Raw genomic sequence first — 17,625 nt, 5'->3', positions numbered from 1 at the left:
TGTTTATAGCAGCAATGGCCATGGTCGCCAAACTGTGTAAAGAACCAAGATGCCCTTCAACGGACAAATGGATAAGGAAGATATGGTCCATATACACTATGGAGTATTATGCCTCCATCAGAAAGGATGAATACCCAACTTTTGTATCAACATGCACGGGACTGGAAGAGATTATGCTGAGTGAAATAAGTCAAGCAGAGAGAGTCAATCATCATATGGTTTCACTTCATTGTGGAGCATAACAAATAGCATGGAGGACATAGGGAGATGGAGAGGAGAAGGGAGTTGAGGGAAATATTGGAAGGGGAGATGAATCATGAGTGACTACGGACTCTGAAAAACAATCTGAGGGTTTGGAAGGGGCGGGGGGGTGAGAGGTTGGGGGAGTCAGGGGGTGGGTATTATGGAGGGCATGTATTGCATGGAGCACTGGGTGTGGTGCTCCAAACAATGAATTCTGTTATGCTGAAAAGAAATTTTTAAAAAAATCTCTAAGAAATTATGTCCCTGGAGGTTGGTGCCACAAATTTAGTAATTGCTCTGTTTATGTTTGTTGAGCAGATGAGTAACTGGGAGAATGAGTACACTCATATTTTTTTCTATAATCGTGTAACACTTGGTTGAAAGAAATGTCATATTTCTTTCATTTCTCATAAATAATCTAAATCTGGTCTTGTCCTCAACCACTTTCTTTGGTGAGAAATTAAATTTCCATCACACTTTGCCCCCAAAGTATACACACAACTTTTAACCCTTGAAACTATACAAGATTCCCCATTTTTCCCAGTGGTCCCCAGGGGAGCAGCTCAGTCCTGTATGAATGTCTCTGAAATGCTCCTAGTCCAAGTTCCAGGGTATAATTTGGAACAGATGGTTCTGATGCTTCTGGAAGAACACAGGGTATGGAGATGTATATCTATTCTCCAACCCAGAATCTCGCTCCTAAAACCTCTCTTTGTCCCATTTCTGCTCATTCTAGTCATCATTCCTATCTTCCTACTTTATTGACAACACTATTGCAATCAGAAGAGAGTTTCCACCAACACCAGGTACTGTACCTACCTGTGTATTTGCAACTTGCTCATATGCTCTGGCTTCATTCCCGTTACAATGAATGAATTGCCCATGTGTCCATCTAAGGCGGAGGCCAGTACCACTGCTTGTACCAATTTCTGCTCCTTCGCTTGAGAACAGCCTTTTACAGTATCTTTTTTTTTCTATTTGGCATCACCAGGTTTTCCTCCTATAGGATCCTATAGGATCCCCGAATGGCATACACACTCTATTATTCTCCTATCTAAAAAGAAAGGACAAGGAGCGCGTGTGTGGCTCAGTGGGTTAAACCTCTGCCTTCGGCTCAGGTCATGATCCCGGGGTCCTGGGATCGAGCCCCGCATCGGGCTCTCTGCTCAGCGGAGACCTGCTTCCTCCTCTCTCTCTACCTGCCTGTCTGCCTACTTGTGATCTCTGTCAAATAAATAAATAAAATCTTTAAATAAATAAATAAAAAATAAAAAGAAAGGACAAGAACTCTGATTCCATCTCTCCTTCAAGAAGTCACACTATGTGGATCTCTTACATACTGGTCAGATATTTTCATGAATTATTTATTTAAATTGTTTTCTTATTTCCAGTTATGTTTTCTATTGTTTTTCTATTGGTTTGCACAAATCTTTTGTCAAGCTAGATATTTTCTACTAGTCTGTTATTTTTCTATAAATTTGTCAATACTATTTCATGATTAAAAGAAATTCTCAATTATTGTATAGTCAAATCCATATATTTTCCCTTTTTTTTTTAAATTTAGTGATGCTACTTAAGAAAGCTCCTTTAAGGGCACTTGACTGTCTCAGTCAGAAAATCATACAACCCTTGATCTCAGGGTCATGAGTTTGAACCCCGACGTTGGGTACAGAGATTATGTAAATAAACAAACAAATGAATAAATAAATAAATAAATAAACTTACTGAATCTATTTCTTGATTGAATTGGACGGATTGATACATTTATACTATTCGTATTCTTATCTATGAACATAATGTATTTCCATTTTATCTTACCATTCTTTTAGTTTTTCAATAAAAATTTGAAGTTTAAAGAACTTTTGAGAGCATTCTGATTTTAGTATGATTCACAAGAAAGACTAACCTTTTAAGTCTATTATTTCTGTCTATTATTTCTGTTAGTTTAGAAGCAAAAAGAAATAGCAGGTGTGAAACTTTTCTTTACTATTATTCAGTTTGAGTTGTGCTGCATAGCAAGTTAAGAGATAGCTAGTAATTTAGAAAAAGAGGTATGGAGTTGAAGATTCTGGGTTTGAATCCTGGCTCTACTTCTTACTAACTGGGGCAAAAATTTAACCCAGTTTCCTCATTTTTATTTATGTATTTATTTTTAATTAATTCATTCATTCATTCATTTATTTGAGAGAGAGAGACAGAGCTAGTGACAGGGAGCGCAAGCTGGCACAAGTTGGCACAAGCTGAGAAGCAGATTCCTTGATGAGCGAGGAGCCCTATCTGGGGCCTGATCTCAGGATCCTGGGATCATGACCTGAGTCAAAGGCAGATGCTTAACCAACTGAGCCACCGAGGCACCCCAACAGTTTGCTCCTTAAAAAAACAGTATAGGGACGCCGGGTTGCTCAGTTGGTTAAGCAGCTGCCTTCGGCTCAGGTCATGATCCCAGCGTCCTGGGATCGAGTCCCACATCAGGCTCCTTGCTCGGCAGGGAGCCTGCTTCTCCCTCTGCCTCTGCCTGCCTCTCTGTCTGCCTGTGCTGCTCTCTCCCTCTCTGACAAATAAATAAATAAAATCTTTAAAAAAAAAAAACAGTATAATAATAGTGCTCAGTTCATAAAGTTGTTGTGAGGATTAAATAAAAAAGAAAAGGAAAGTTCTTGATACAATTCATATAGGAAGCCATCAAAAATATTAGATTAGAAAGAGTGAACACTTTAAGCCGCAAGTGTCAAAGCCTTAAACTAGAACCTCAGTCACAGTCATAATTAAGTAAGTTTGTCTCCTTCTAGAGACCAAACTGAAGTATATCACTGCCTAAGTTGCTCACTCCCATTTTATACAAAAAGGTGTTTTTGTTTCTGTTTAATGTCTACTTGTTCCTAATCAAAAATAAATATCAAAAGTATATAACTTCATGTAGGTATTCTTATTTACTTATTCCCTATAAGGGCAATATGATATTTCATATTTTTTCCTATTCAAATATCTGATATTATTGCCTATATAAAAGGAAAGGCCCAAGTAATTTTACTTGTTCTAGGTTTCTGAGACTGACATGGATTTACAAAAACTTAAACCACATAGGACGGTGCTAAATTTTTCTGATGCTTCTTAGGAGGCATCAGCATTTCCCAGCTCATTCTTATGTACTTGTCTACACGTCTTCATCATTTATGAAATATTTAAAATCCATGCACCTATTCTTGTTGAAGGAGGTCATCAAGAGATGTGGCCCCTGGTTGACTCCCAAGTTGAACCTGAGCAACGGGAGGCTCCTTGCTTCTTCCCTTGTCCTTGGAATGTGCGCTTTGTTCACCGTTCCTGCAATGAGAGACATTTTTAAGGATGCAGTTTGAGAGAGTAAGGTGTTATTGAGACCATCTGGACAGTATATGTAACTAATCTCAATTAAGGCCTGTATATAAACTTCTAGGATTCTGGTGAAACAGTGAGAGATCCACTCATCTTTTTTTGGCTTCTCGTGGTAAGCCTTATATCTAAGTTCCCTTGCTTATTAAATCTGCCACCTACCACCTGGAGGGCCCTGCTTCTTTCTTCAACCTCTCCCCACCCTCCACTCACTGGGACCAGATTCAGATTTTTCCCGGGAACTCCCCAGTTTAAAACCAACAGTTGTTGAGCCAATAAGGAGATGGAAAAGAGGCATCCAGGGAGAAAGAGGCATCTAGAGAGAAAGAGGCCATCCTGATCTGGCCATCAGATGCCTGTGGATTGCCAACCAGGGATACCCCCTAGAGTGCCAGTCATTTTAATGTGCCTGTTGGAGGATCTGCACATAGTGCATTGTGGGAAAGAAGGAAATGCATGGCTGCCACAGCACTCTGGCCTATACTGTGGGTAACTTGGCTGGCTGCTGATGCCCAGCTAGAGGCTAAAGCCTAAGTTAGAGAGCTGGAAGAAGAGCGGAGCTTAGAGAAGGTTGTGTGGTTGTCCGCTATTCTGCTGGCTCTGGGCTGGCAGACACGGTGGGAGAGTAGGACAATCATCTGGAGACCTCAGCATGCCATTTTTGCAAAGCTAGCTGTTGTTAAAGTGAAACACTTGTGACAAAGCCTGATTGGGATGCTAAGGGATGGAATCCCTGGGAAAAATGAAAAGATTGAAGAGGAGGATGTTGTGATTGACAGTGAAATGGAGGAAATACCCCTTGCCCTCTGACCCCTAATACAAAGGAAAGCAAAGGCACAGCAACAGCCACCCCAGCTAGTGGGGTAGCCTCCAATTTAGGAAATATTTATTCCTGATGAGAGAATACATGCCCACTGACCTTACTGATATAGCTGCCAAGCTATATAGTTACTGATACACTGATATCAGTTACACTGATATACTTACTGATATAGTTGCCAATAGTTGGACAATCCATTGCTGATCCAGGGGCAATTTAACAAATTCCAAGAATTGGTACAGGCCATGGGAAAGACCTAAGAGAGGGAGCTCAGAAAGCCAAAATATTTTTCCAATCAGTTGTAAGGGGTCCAAATAAAAGTAACCCAGAAACAAATGTGGTTTGATCTTTTGGCTTCTGGAACCCCTCCTCAAATGATAGACTGCCATCCCAACACTGTGTTGGTCAGCTAGTGGAAAGCTGGAAACCTAAACAACAGTTCAGACCTGCCCCATCTGTCCCTACCATTCCTAATGTCCTGTTTGCTCCAATAGAGGACTTAGGGGTACATCCCTATTCAGGATGGGTGTCTCCCATGCTTCAGGTAGAGGAGGCATGCCAAGATTGCCTCCAGATAAAGGCCACTGGCAGTTATGGGAAGCCTCATGTTGATCTCATTATTCATTGATCCTTCAAAATAAGTAAGAAGTGATGGTTGTTGTGGATACTGGAGCCAAATGTACTCTAACACATGGTAACCCGCTAAGTTTTCTGCCCCTCCCCCCCGTAACTATTAACAGTTACAGAAGACGAAGATCCTTTTGACACTACAAATTAAGCATTCTCCCCCATGAGAATATGGAGCTTTTATCTCTTCGATACAGAGAACATGTTGGGCACTGATCTCCTACAAGCTTAAACCCTGCAAATTCTATTAGTGAATTCTGCCTTTAGGTTAGAGTAATCAAACCAGGATTGAAGGGACATGCCAACTGGGAATGAGAAAATCTATCACCCCTGTGAAGAATGGTAACTGTCAAACAATATAAATTGCCTCAGTGGGTTGGGAGAGGAGGCATAAGAAAATAAGAAACTATCTAAGAATGCATGCACTGAGTGGGTATTGTATGCCTACCCATAAAGCCCTCAACAGCCCAGTGTGGCTGTTAAAAATGCCAGATGGATAGCATATGGCAGATGATGGCAGACTACTGAGAATTAAACAAGGTAATTCTAACCACCACCCCCCAATCCATTCCGCTGTACCCACCATTGCTACCACCCAGGATACCTTGTTCATGGTCCTAGAAGTGTTTCATGCTGTGCTAGGCTTAGCAAATTCTTTTTCCAGTACATTCCTGGCTGCCGAGTCACAAGATTAATTTGCCCTCACATGGGCACCAATGGACCTTTCAAGTGCTTCCCCAAGGCTACATGCATAGCCAACAGATTGTCAGCTGATGGTAATAGACCTGTCTCTATTTTCCTTCCCTACCTCAGTGAAATGGGCCCATTACATTGATAATATAACATTAACATGTGAAGACTTGTCTCTCCTACAGGGTACTTTGTAGATTTTGATGGAGCATCTGCAGGGGACAAGATAGGTACTGAACCAACAGAAAATTCAAAGCACAGACACCACCGTAAAGTTTTTGGGAATCATATTGTTGGGTAAGATGTGAATTGTCCTAGAAGCTGTGATAAGATGCAAACTTATCCAACCCCTAGGAGCATAAAAGAGATACAAATCTTGTAGGGATTTTGGGAATTTGGAAGACTTTTGTACCTTGCCTGGCACAGTGCCTCTGTTCCTTACACCACCTGGTAAAGAAAGGAAACATGTGGGTCTGGGGATCAGAGCAGCAAGTTGCCTTTGCTAAGATCAAAAAACATTGGACTAGTGGATTAAAGCTCTGGCCAGGGCTACCATTTAAATTAGATGTACCCATGACTCTGGAAGGTATGGGTTGGACACTCTGGCAGAGATGACAGGAGACAGTGTCCCTAGGGTTTTTATCCCAGATCTGGAAGGGATCAGAAAGATCCCTTATATAGAACTATAGAACTATAAACCTATAGAACAATAGAACAATAGAACCTATAGAACTACAGAACTATAGACTTATAGAACAATAGGTCCTAACAGTGTACTCAGTGCTCTTCCAGGTAGAGCCTTTTATGAAGGAACAATATATTATGGTAACAACTTCCCTTCCTACCAAGTGTGTGTTGAGAATATGTTCAATCAATCCAGCTCTACCACGGCTCAAACCCCTCAGTTGACTGAGTGGCAAACTTATTTGCAGTAGAGGAGTGTTCTATCCAACAACCCACTATCTCTAAAAATGTGAGTGCTACTAGGTCCTGTAGAATATGCAGATTCTTTAAATGCCCCCACCCTATTCCTATGCTAGGCCCTGAGACCTGCAGGGAGGGAGCAGGGGAAATTCCCACTGATGCCTGGTATACAGATTCCTGGAAACAGGGAACTAAACAGATGGCTTGCTTGGCATTCTCTCATGAACTCTGGTTGTTAATCCTTTGTACTGGCATTTGGGCTGTTCTAAAGAGATTAACCCCATGACTTGAACAGTGGAAAGCCAAGGAATAGGTGATCATGGATAAACCCTTGTGGGGTCAAGATATATGGAAAGGCATTTGAGTTCACCTGCAAGGGGCTAAGGGAGCCCTTATTGTCTTCCACATCTGGGATCATAAGGCACCAACACCTTGTGGCAATGAGGAAGCTGAGGCCCTAGCTCAGGTATAAGCCCTAACAATGAACTCTTCAGTAGATAAAATAGATTGGATGCAAGAAAAACAGCCACTGCAGCGCCTGGGTGGGATGAATATTGTCAAGGATACCTGATTGCCCTTAGAATACACTGACAGCATGCACTGTGTGATCTAAACTGTGCTGAAGGAAGTTCCAAAGGAGTCAGGGACCATAGGCCAGAATTCCCAACAGGTAAAGAAGGCAAGTCAGTAATATTGGTCTCTGCCCTTTTAAACATTTTATTTGTTTTATTTGTTTGAAAGACAGAGATCACATGTAGGCAGAGAGGCAGGTGGGGGTGGGGGAGCAGGCTCCCAGCTGAGCAGAGAGCCCTATGCGGGGCTCAATCCCAGGGCCCTGGGATCATGACTTGAGCCGAAGGCAGAGGCTTTAACCCATTGAGCCACCCAGGGGCCCGGTCTCTGCCCTTTTAGTGAGCATTTTAATTATGCCTTAGTTTATATGGCCACGAGTCTGGACTAACCCAAGCTTTCCTATTTTTGCGTAAACTGTGCTTCTACTATTAGGGGATCAGAGAAGCTGGGTACTGTGTACGGTGGACCTCGTCAAATAAACAACGATCAGAGGTCACATGTTAATAATAGTCATGATATGTAAGACGGGGCAAAGGACTATGACATTGAATGGAAGTTTCATCCTCTATAAGCAGCAAGCATCAGGACTGATAGAAAGGAAAAATGGAATATTAAAGCAACAGATCAAATTACTAAAACTGCCTCAGCCAAATGGCCTAAAATACTATCCCAGGCTTTAATACATTTAAATGATTAACCAGTAAGGCCTGTTGCCCAAATGCCAGCCTAGGGACCCCTGTTGAGATACTAAATGCCATAGGTATGGAAGTCACAGGAGACAGCTATTGCCCTGACTCTCACCATTTTATCAGTGTGTTATGTTGCTAAGAACAGGAGGACCCATCACAGCTGGAAAAGGCATCACTTCTGGAAATGTACAATAGAACATCCTACCAGGATAGGTGAGTTACTTCATATTCCTAGGTGAAGGGTGACTACTTAGTCTCCACTAGGGTCCTATCATCCTGCTATAAGCCAGACCTACAAAAATGCACTATACTTCGATTGGAATAAGCACCATTAAAAGAGGGGAGATAGGACATGTCCTACCTCCCTATCTTGCACATCCTGATCTTGCACATCCTGTCTCCAGTCCACCTCCTTATGCCTGACCGTGCTGCATGCCCAGACCAACATGTGTGATATGTACAATTAGGTCATATTTCTAAAGCTGCAGCCACACTAACAGCTAAGATCAAGCCACAAGTATAGTTCGTATAGGAGGGGAAGCCCTTCTCATACAAATTCTTACCAAATATGTGTTTTTCAACCTTAAACTTCTCCTGTTTGTACAGTGTCTAATCTTGGTATGGACACCTGATAGAAATACCTTTGTAGAGTGGGCCCACTCATCTGCCTGCCAAAGGAATCAATCCAGCTGTTGGGCACGTGGGCAGCTACATCTGTTCTAGCTTGTCAGGATTGCTGTGGTAGACATCACTGTTCCACGGAGACAACTGAAAAGCCCTAAAGCAATACATTAAGGGAGAACAAGCTAAGACTAGTTTTTTTTGTTGTTGTTGTTGTTTTGGGTCTTTAGTTTGTTTTTAAAGATTTTATTTATTTATTTGTCAGACAGAGAGAGGGCACAAGCAGGGGGAGTGGCAGAGGGAGAGGGAGAAGCAGGCTCCCTGCTGAGCAAGGATCCTGATTCGTGACTTGATCCCAGGATCCTGGGATCATGACCTAAGCCAAAGGCAGACGCTTAACAGACTGAGCCACCCAGGCATCCCACAGTGCTCTTAAGTTATGTGATCTTAACAATACTGATCCAGAAATCTTGCCTGTGGCACATATCATCGATAATGGTAGGCGTGTGTATTCTTTTCTGGTTAATCAAACTATGCAGGCACATCACACTCTGACCAAAAGGACCCTGAAAACACCACTGATAGAGTCATGAATGACTGTGTCCAGATTGGGATGGGTTTGTGTGGCTCACCCTGGGTTATGGACATTTGAGCACCAAGGAACTTCTAGGCTGGGTACAGAAAAATCACGCTAAACAGAACAACCCCAACACATGTGGGTTAAGGAATCTGTATCACAGAAACTCTATAGTCATTCCATCATATCAAAGAACAGTGTGGCTGGCTTGGCACTGAGTGGCATGGCCTCTCAGGTGTTTATTGGGTAGCCTCAAATAAGACCCAGTGGTGATGTGGCACAAACCTCTGGCCATGGCTTCCATCTAGTGGTTGGGCCACTACCCTCTGGGGTTTTCCTGGATACTCGGGAGAATAGACCCCATGGTAACAAAAATGGCTAATCTTCCCCCCAAGGCACATTTTGTTTTCCATTGAATCAATCACTTGGCCACAGCCTTTGTCCCCTCCATGGATCTGCAGGACGTTGTAGGACACATAGAAACCCCACTAAATCTGCCCAGCAAGTCTTAAATAACAGCCAGCAAAACCTGTCTCTACTAAACCCTGAAATGTCTCCAGGGAGAAAAGTTCTCCTCCCAAATCAGATGACCTAGAGCATCACCATTGCCTGAAGAGGAAGTCCTTGTGGCATTCTCCAAAGTGTATGTTCATACCTGTTGAGTCTGCTGATGTATCTTCTTTATTAAATCACATAAAACTACCAGAGAACAGGGGTGCCCAGGTGGCTCAGTCATTAAGTGTTTCCGTTTGGCTCAAGTCACGATCCCAAGGTCCTGGGGTCGAGCTCCGCCACAGGCTCTGTGCTCCGCGGGAAGCCTGCTTCTCCCTCTCCTGTTCCCCCTGCTTGTGTTCCCTCCTTCACTGTGTCTCTGTCCGTCAAATAAATAAATAAAATTTTTAAAAAAGAAAAAAAACCAACAACACAAACCACAAGAGAACATTCTGAGTGATTGAACCCCAGTCTAGGGACTGAAATTAGTGGTTTTAAATCATGGGGCTCTCGGTTACCAAAAAAAATAAAATAAAATAAAAAAATTTAAAAAGTTACATATTTTAAAAATCATTATCTTAACCTATTTTTTCTTCTATATGCTTCTCTATTGTTGCTGTGGTATCTGCTTCCTATGCAGCCAGCCAGACACCTGATTAGCCAGCTCCCAGCTAGTAAAACTTTTTGTTGACCACTCAGCACTCATTATAATAGAGAGGGACATAAAAGATTTTAAGAGCCAGTGCGGAGAAAAAGAATGTCAGAGGAGGTCATCGAGAGGACTTGACCACAGGTTGACCCATGAGCCACACCTAGGCAATCAGAAGCTCTTCATCCCCTCCTCTGTCCTTGAAATGTACATGCTGCCCACAGTTCCCATAGTTCGCACAGTGGGAGCTTCTTCAATGATACAGTGTTTTTGTTTTTTTTTAAGATTTTATTTATTTATTTATTTGACAGACAGAGATCACAAGCAGGCAGAGAGGCAGGCAGACAGAGAGGTGGGGGGAAGCAGGCTCACGGCCGAGCAGAGAGCCCGATGAGGGGCTCGATCCCAAGACTCTGGAATCACGACCTGAGCTGAAGGCAGAGGGCTCAACACACTGAGCCACCCAGGCATCCCAAGGATACAGTTTTGAGAGAGCTATGCATTGATGAGACGATCCAGAGAGTGTATGAGAGGGACCCAGGTAAGGCCTCTATATAAACTTGAGATTTTAGTGCAGAGAACTACTTGTCCTGTGACGGCCCAAGACCAGCTTTGTATGTGAGTTCCCTGGCTTATTAAACAAACCTCCAACCTTCCAATCTGGAGGGGTTGCCTCTTTGCTCTCTCCTTGGTCTCCGTGTGTACGAAATCGAGTTTCAGATTTCACTGGGAAGCCCCTAATTTTGGGGACCGATGCTTTTATTCTGGCAGATAGATGGCTTTCATTTGTGTGTTCCCTTATATCAAAAATAACCTGAATCTGAACATAAGTGGCTTGGCCAAGGTTAAATAAATAGAGTGTCAGAATTGAGCCTGAATTCTGCTTTCCTCACTTTCAGTGTCATGTTCTTTCCAGTTTTCCTCAGTATTAAGGACATTATTGAGTACAAACCTTCAGGGCTCTGCACACTTAAAAAGGTGCATCCCAGATTGATAATCAATAGATCTTGGGTCAATCTGAAAAATAATTTTGAAAAGGAAAAGTCCTAGAGAAAGTCGATTAACTTGCAAGGGACATGCCATCTTTCACTTGGGCTATATAAACCAAAAAAAAAATTTTTTTAGTGATTGTCTTTATATGTGCCAACCATTCCACACCACTGAGAGCTATTACACACTTTTCTAGTCTAATTGGCTTGTATGACAAGAGATTGTGATTTAACTTTCTCATATGTTTGGAAGGGGAGCTTTTCCTTTTGTGAAACTCCCGGAAATCTCACAAAACCAGCCTAGCCTGGACATCCAGGAGCTTATTTCTTGAACTCCATGGTTCAATAAAGATGCACAAGCCATTGTTGTTTTTGAGAGCTCCCCTCCACCCAAAATATGTCCTGGACTAGTTAAAGTGTGAACCAGATGAGCACATAGCAGCTTGCCAAAAAATGTTAGCCTTTGCATCCTTTATTTTTCTTCTGAAATCAGGCCACAGAAAAAATCATTCAGCTAGAGCAAATCTGGTCAGCAGATTCAGGACTGCTCAGGAAACTGCCACCCCAGTGTGAAAGCCACCACCAGAGTAAGGGTCAGAACATGGGCTATATAAGTACCCTTCTCTCCTCCAGGTGGCATCAGGGCCCTGGGCTGCTGCCAGCTGTCAAGTTCATTAGCAACCTTCCCAAGACCTTGGATTCACGAAGTGGAGCACCTCTTAGTCGGTCCATCTATGAGTGAGAGAGAAGTGTCAGCTCTGTGAATTGCAAGTGGCTTCTCGGCTTCCCAAGTCAGTAAGCAGAGCTTCCCAATGGTATGTGAGCATGCCCACACCGGCAGAGGACCTTAGAGACTTAGGTTTTGAGTTCTTGCTAGAAGGCAGAGAAAGAGGAAGTTCCCTGAGTGCTTCCCCGCCTGCTCCTCCCCCTGCTATATTTTTAACCATGCATTTCCCTCCATTAAATCAGAATTGATGAAATCTATATAAATGTAGTAATGTTTAAAAATTGAAAAGCACATTGAAAAATAACAATATTCTTGACTATACAAGGCAATTTCTTCAAATCGAGTAATGATGTGATGTGTGTGGTTAACCGTATCTATGCAGGAAGTGGTTTTATTTTAAAGTTTTTGTGTTCACCCCCACCCCCTGCTTTTTTTTTTCTCCCTCCAGTACTGAAATTAAGCAGCATCCAACGTAGGCCTACTCTTACGACATGTGACTTGACTTTACTGTTTTCCGTTTTTGTTGAAAGAGTCATTAACAGTTGGAAGTTGATGGCAGTTTCAATAACAAGTGAACACTGAGAAAAGGTAAGTAAATTTTAACCTTATACTGAACAGAAAATTTAAACTTGAAAATATTTGGCGGTGTCCTACGCTTTTGTGTGAACATACAAATATTTCTACAGAAATGGGTTTCACCTGTGATTAAAACATCTGTTTGTTTCCTTCGGTGTAGAAACATTATTCTTTTCATATTTGCAACTATCAAATTCAAAAGTCCCTTAACAGATATTACACTAGGATCTTTGCTAAGATTTTATACTAAAATATTAAAGACAGACTAAGGCATAGTTTGAGTTTGAAAGTACTTTCAAAAATAACTACTAGAGAAAATATGGGACTTCGCATCTCTAAGTTGTAGTTTTACAAACTGTCATTTAAATGGCACCTTTTTACAAAAATGTGTACTATTCAGAATCCAGATAATGAAAGATAAAAAGGCACTTTGTAATAATAAGAAACAACACCTGAATTGCAATGTGTAAGAGCTACTATAAAGTGTTGTGTTATGTTAACATTAGAAACCTTTGAAAAAGGGTAGTTCAGTAAATGTGTAGTTTATTAAAGAGCTGTTAAAAAGAAGGAAAGTTTTAAAATGCAAAAGAAAGCTCTCTGTTATGACACTTGAATATTTTAATTTTTTTCTTAAATTGTATTTAAAATATAGGGTGAAAGGAGGGCAAGTTTCTATTTCATAAGCAAAACTCTCTGTTAAATAAGAAAGACATAGCTGACTTTATCGAAGGTTACTTTTGGGAGACAGGGCAAATTGGAGCTACATATAATTAAATAATTTTCCTTCTTTGAGATTCTTCAAAATAATACCCTTAGAAATGAAAAAGATTAGTTAACCACAAAGCGATGAGAACTTTTCATTAATATTGACTTCTTGCTTTTACAAAATGTCTTTGTGTTCCATAACATATGAACAAAAAATATATAGTACTGCTAATCTCAGAGACAAATACCTAAAATAAATCTGAATGTATATTTTTGAAAGAATTTTAATAAGAACTCCAGATATGATCCACTCTTCCCTAATAATATATTTATTGTGCTGTTGAATGGGGGAAGTGATGGCTCCACAACACCCATTTTTTGTGTTATTAAAAAATGGTTACAGGGTTGATAAGTGGCAACAATTCTTTTCTTGTATTATCTTTTATTGAAAGACACATATAAATGTTTTTTGATATGGTCAATTTAGTAGGAAATTATTTGGCATACTAGTACACTCTATTTTAAGACCTCTTCAGTTGTCAATACTGAGGCTAGCTACTTGTTGACTATTAAAAGGCTCATACCCACACACACACACACAAAATAGAGATTAGGACTTGGTGTTCAATACGTGTTTTATTGTTCGAGTGTAGGGAGACCCTGGTAATATGTATTTGCTTTGATATTCTGATTAGTTTTTCAGTTGGTTACATTTCCACACAATGGAAAGCATTATTTAAATCTGTCTTCAATATTGTGGTTCTGAACCTCTGCATCTACAGAAGCTGTATAATTCAGATAGTTTTGGTTGATATGTTATTACTTTCATTTTATTATAAAAGAACATCACATGAATAAACATATGTCGTATTTATGCATTACCAAGAGTGACTATCCACATAAACATCTGACACTGAAAAAATGTCCACTGCAGTTTTTTAAACCATTTCATATTTTTAAAAGCCAGATTCCTTGTTAAATGATTGTTTCTTGAAGAAACTGTCAAATTAAAATATAAATATCTTATGAAGTATGTGTAAAACTAAGAATGAGTTACGTAGCTCAGTATGGATTTATAAAGAGCAACAATTAGCACCAATGGATATATAAACTGAGACATTCTCAGAATTGTTTGTAAAAACAAGTAATGCATTACCATTTGAACACACAGACCGAATCCTAAAGAGAGTCAAGTACAAATGAGGTATTACTATAGGTTACTATACCTTTACACATTTTAAGTGAATAAATAAACAAATTTTGGTGAAATGAAACAATGCAGAGAATCTTATTTGGAAAGTAATTTCAAAACTGATTTATGAAAAGTATATCATGCTTTTCCACTTGGGGCCAGCATTTGGCAAAATTGAGAAAAGAGAATTTTTTTCATTGATATTCCTCCTTTATTCTTTTTGAATGCTTTGATTTGGAATGGCCTGCTCTGTCCCTAACTTAGAATCTCACAGCCTTGGTACCTAGAAGGACAGACCCCACTTGGCTCCTTCCATCCTACTTCAGTTGTCCTTAAAACTTACTCATCCTATTTCCCAGCACTTAGAGCATCTGCTAAAAATAATTCATGCTCACAGGAGAAAGCTACAGAGCTTTGTTTCTTTTTACTTCTTAGCCAGGCCTCCCCTCCCTGGTAAAATTTTAATAAGGTCACTCAGTAGACAAATCCAAAGGGACAGCTACATGTTGAAGACTTCAGTCAGGTGAAGAGAATGATACTATAGCAAATAGTTGGGGGGGGGATATTTGGGGGATGGAAGAGTGTTTTGTTAACCATTGGTCCTGCTAAGGTATTTAAATACAGTGTGTCTTATATGAAGGGTCCACAGAGATGTGTTCATTCCTCTAAGATATTCCTGAATAAAATATACACTGTTCTTGTAGAGGATGAAAATTAATTGCACTATGCCTTAACACTATTTTCAAATTCACATACACTTAGAAAATACTTAAATACTCCATTGTTTAATATATATGCATTTTTAAAATAATTTAATATTCTGAATTTAAAACTTTGGGTACCAGAAGCATATTTTTTTGCACTGAACAATACATGTTATAGAGCTAGAGTTTAACCTATACTTACAAGTATTCTAAATATCAGTTTAGAGTTGGAAAAATGCCTTTTTATTTTTCAAATGATGGAAAATGAGTTGAAATTAGTTTAGGCAATAGAGATAGTCATTAATTTGTATAACTTTAAAACCCAAGGAAAGCAAAGTTGGGCATGGTAGAATCTAGGAGCTCACACGGGATTTTTGATTGGGTTGTATTTTCTTCATTACTCAGATTTTTTTTTTTTTTCACCAATGTGCTGTAAGCCCTCTCTGACAGAAGTTCACAGAATTGACTAGAAAGTGTTAGGTTTACATTTGACCCTTTCAGATGTGTTGCAGAAATTTGACTTTCCCCTATCACCACTGTAAAGGTCTCAGATTGAGATCTGATTGGGCCGAATTTTGTCCCATGACCATGGTAGAGCTAATCATTGACCCTAAGACACTAGCACCATGAGTGACTGGATTGGGTCACGGGTCTTCTCTAGCATGGAGGGGCCTCCTGAGCCTGCAACACATGTACTCTTTGCTGAATGGAGGTGCCTCCACACAGAAACTAAAATACTTTCCCCAGAAGAAAAGTGACTTTATTTCTTATAGGTAAAAGCCGCAGAACTCTACTACACAACCACATATGGTCACACTTAAAAAAAGTGCTTATTCAAATTCTCTGAACTTTATAATCAGACAGAAATACAGTATCAGTTTAAAGGTAGGTTTGAATGAAGCAAGCGTTTCGATTAAACTGAATTTTAAAGTATTTTTCAAGAGCTACCTCATAGATGAATACTTATCTCAACATTTTTCTTCTAGGAGTTTATAATCTAATATGATTGTTACATTAATAATTATTATAATACAAGTGAAATTTGTCCAATACCATATGAGGATTCAGAAACTCATGAAACATTTTGTATTCCAGTTATGTGCCAGGCAGTAAATTAGAGAATTTCCAGGCATTATATCACTTGATTATATCCTATCAGAGAAATCAGGACAGTTTGGGAGGAAAGATTTGTAGTATTTTTCAGAGACAGCTAGGATTTGGGATTTGAGAAACATTCCAGGGAACAGAAAGGGGATATGTCCAGACACAAAAGTCAGAGAATTTCCAAGGAAAAAGGAGTTGACTAGTTTTGGTAGCTACAAATAGAGTAGTAAGAGATAAGGCCAGAAAGACGTTTGAAATCCTAAGAGAGGAGACCTGCTGAGCAGATTATGATGAAAGGTTGTAAGTAACAATAGTACTGTTAAGCAGGGGAAATACATAATTGAAAGTCCTCATTTGGGTGATGGGCTAGCCAGCATCCAGATTTATTTGCTTTTTGCATAGATCTCCCTGCTGGTGGTATACTCCTCAGGACATTTTGCAGAAATGGTTGCAGTCAGAGAAGGTAGATATTCCTGTAAGGTCAAGCGCTGGTTCCCCTCTCCACGTGCCTTGAGGTTGTTAACAGGCTGTGGTTATAATGATTTATGGACGTATTTTTGTTTTGTTTTGTTTTGAATTTAAGAATAGGTGATGCGGCAAGAGGTTCAAAATCAAAACCTAAATATAAAAATTATAGAAAATAATCTTTCTTCCATTCCCATTTCTATATACCTCTATCCACCCCCCCTTAATCCAATAGGGAACCACTTTTCATAGTTTTTTTTAAATCTTTCACAATTGCATATGCTTATATATAATGTAAGTGCATATATCATCCCCTATTATATTAAAGGTAGCATATTATACACACCTCTCCACTTTGTTTTTTTTTTCTTTTAATAATATCTTAGAGATATTTCCATAGTAAAAATGAGAAACTGTTCAATTTTTTCTCTCTCTTAGTATTCCACTGTGTGGATGTATCAGGTTTTATTAAAAGAGTCATGGGTGTCTTCAATTTTTCCTAATGTAATGAATGTGTTAATGAAATTGTATGTGTTTTCAAATATATCCTTGGGATGAACTTCCAGGGATACTATTTACTTATAAGCCAAGAGACAAATTATTTTGTCTCTTGGTTTATAATCTAGAATGCTGGTAGAAGCTCTGTAGCTTTTCCAATGGATTGTATTGCCAAATTTTCAGGTTTTGCTAATGGATAAAAAATTGTATCGCAATGTAGTTTTATTGGTATTTCTGTTATTATGATTGAGATTGAGCTTGCTTTTTAAAAGATTAAAGATATGCTTGTTTTTCTTCCTTTTTAAAGAAGATTTTATTTATTTATGAGAGAGAGAGAGAGAAAGATAGTAAGAGGGAGAAGTAGAGGGAGAGGGACAAGCAAGTTCTATGT

At 39.8% G+C, this 17,625-nt stretch overlaps 1 protein-coding gene across 1 annotated transcript in view; it reads left to right on the top strand.

The window, feature by feature from the left end:
- The first annotated feature begins 12,514 nt into the window (after positions 1 to 12,514).
- Positions 12,515 to 17,625, top strand: part of ARHGAP15 (Rho GTPase activating protein 15) — a 602,539-nt gene continuing 597,428 nt past the window's right edge. The window contains exon 1 of the mRNA XM_044242546.1: positions 12,515 to 12,578. The gene's annotated coding sequence lies outside the window, so the exon portion shown is untranslated. The remainder of the gene's footprint in view (positions 12,579 to 17,625) is intronic.

This window comes from Neovison vison, chromosome 3 (assembly GCF_020171115.1).
Source record: "Neovison vison isolate M4711 chromosome 3, ASM_NN_V1, whole genome shotgun sequence".
NCBI classification, from domain to species: Eukaryota; Metazoa; Chordata; class Mammalia; order Carnivora; family Mustelidae; genus Neogale; species Neogale vison.
This window is presented reverse-complemented; position numbering and strand designations above follow the sequence as displayed.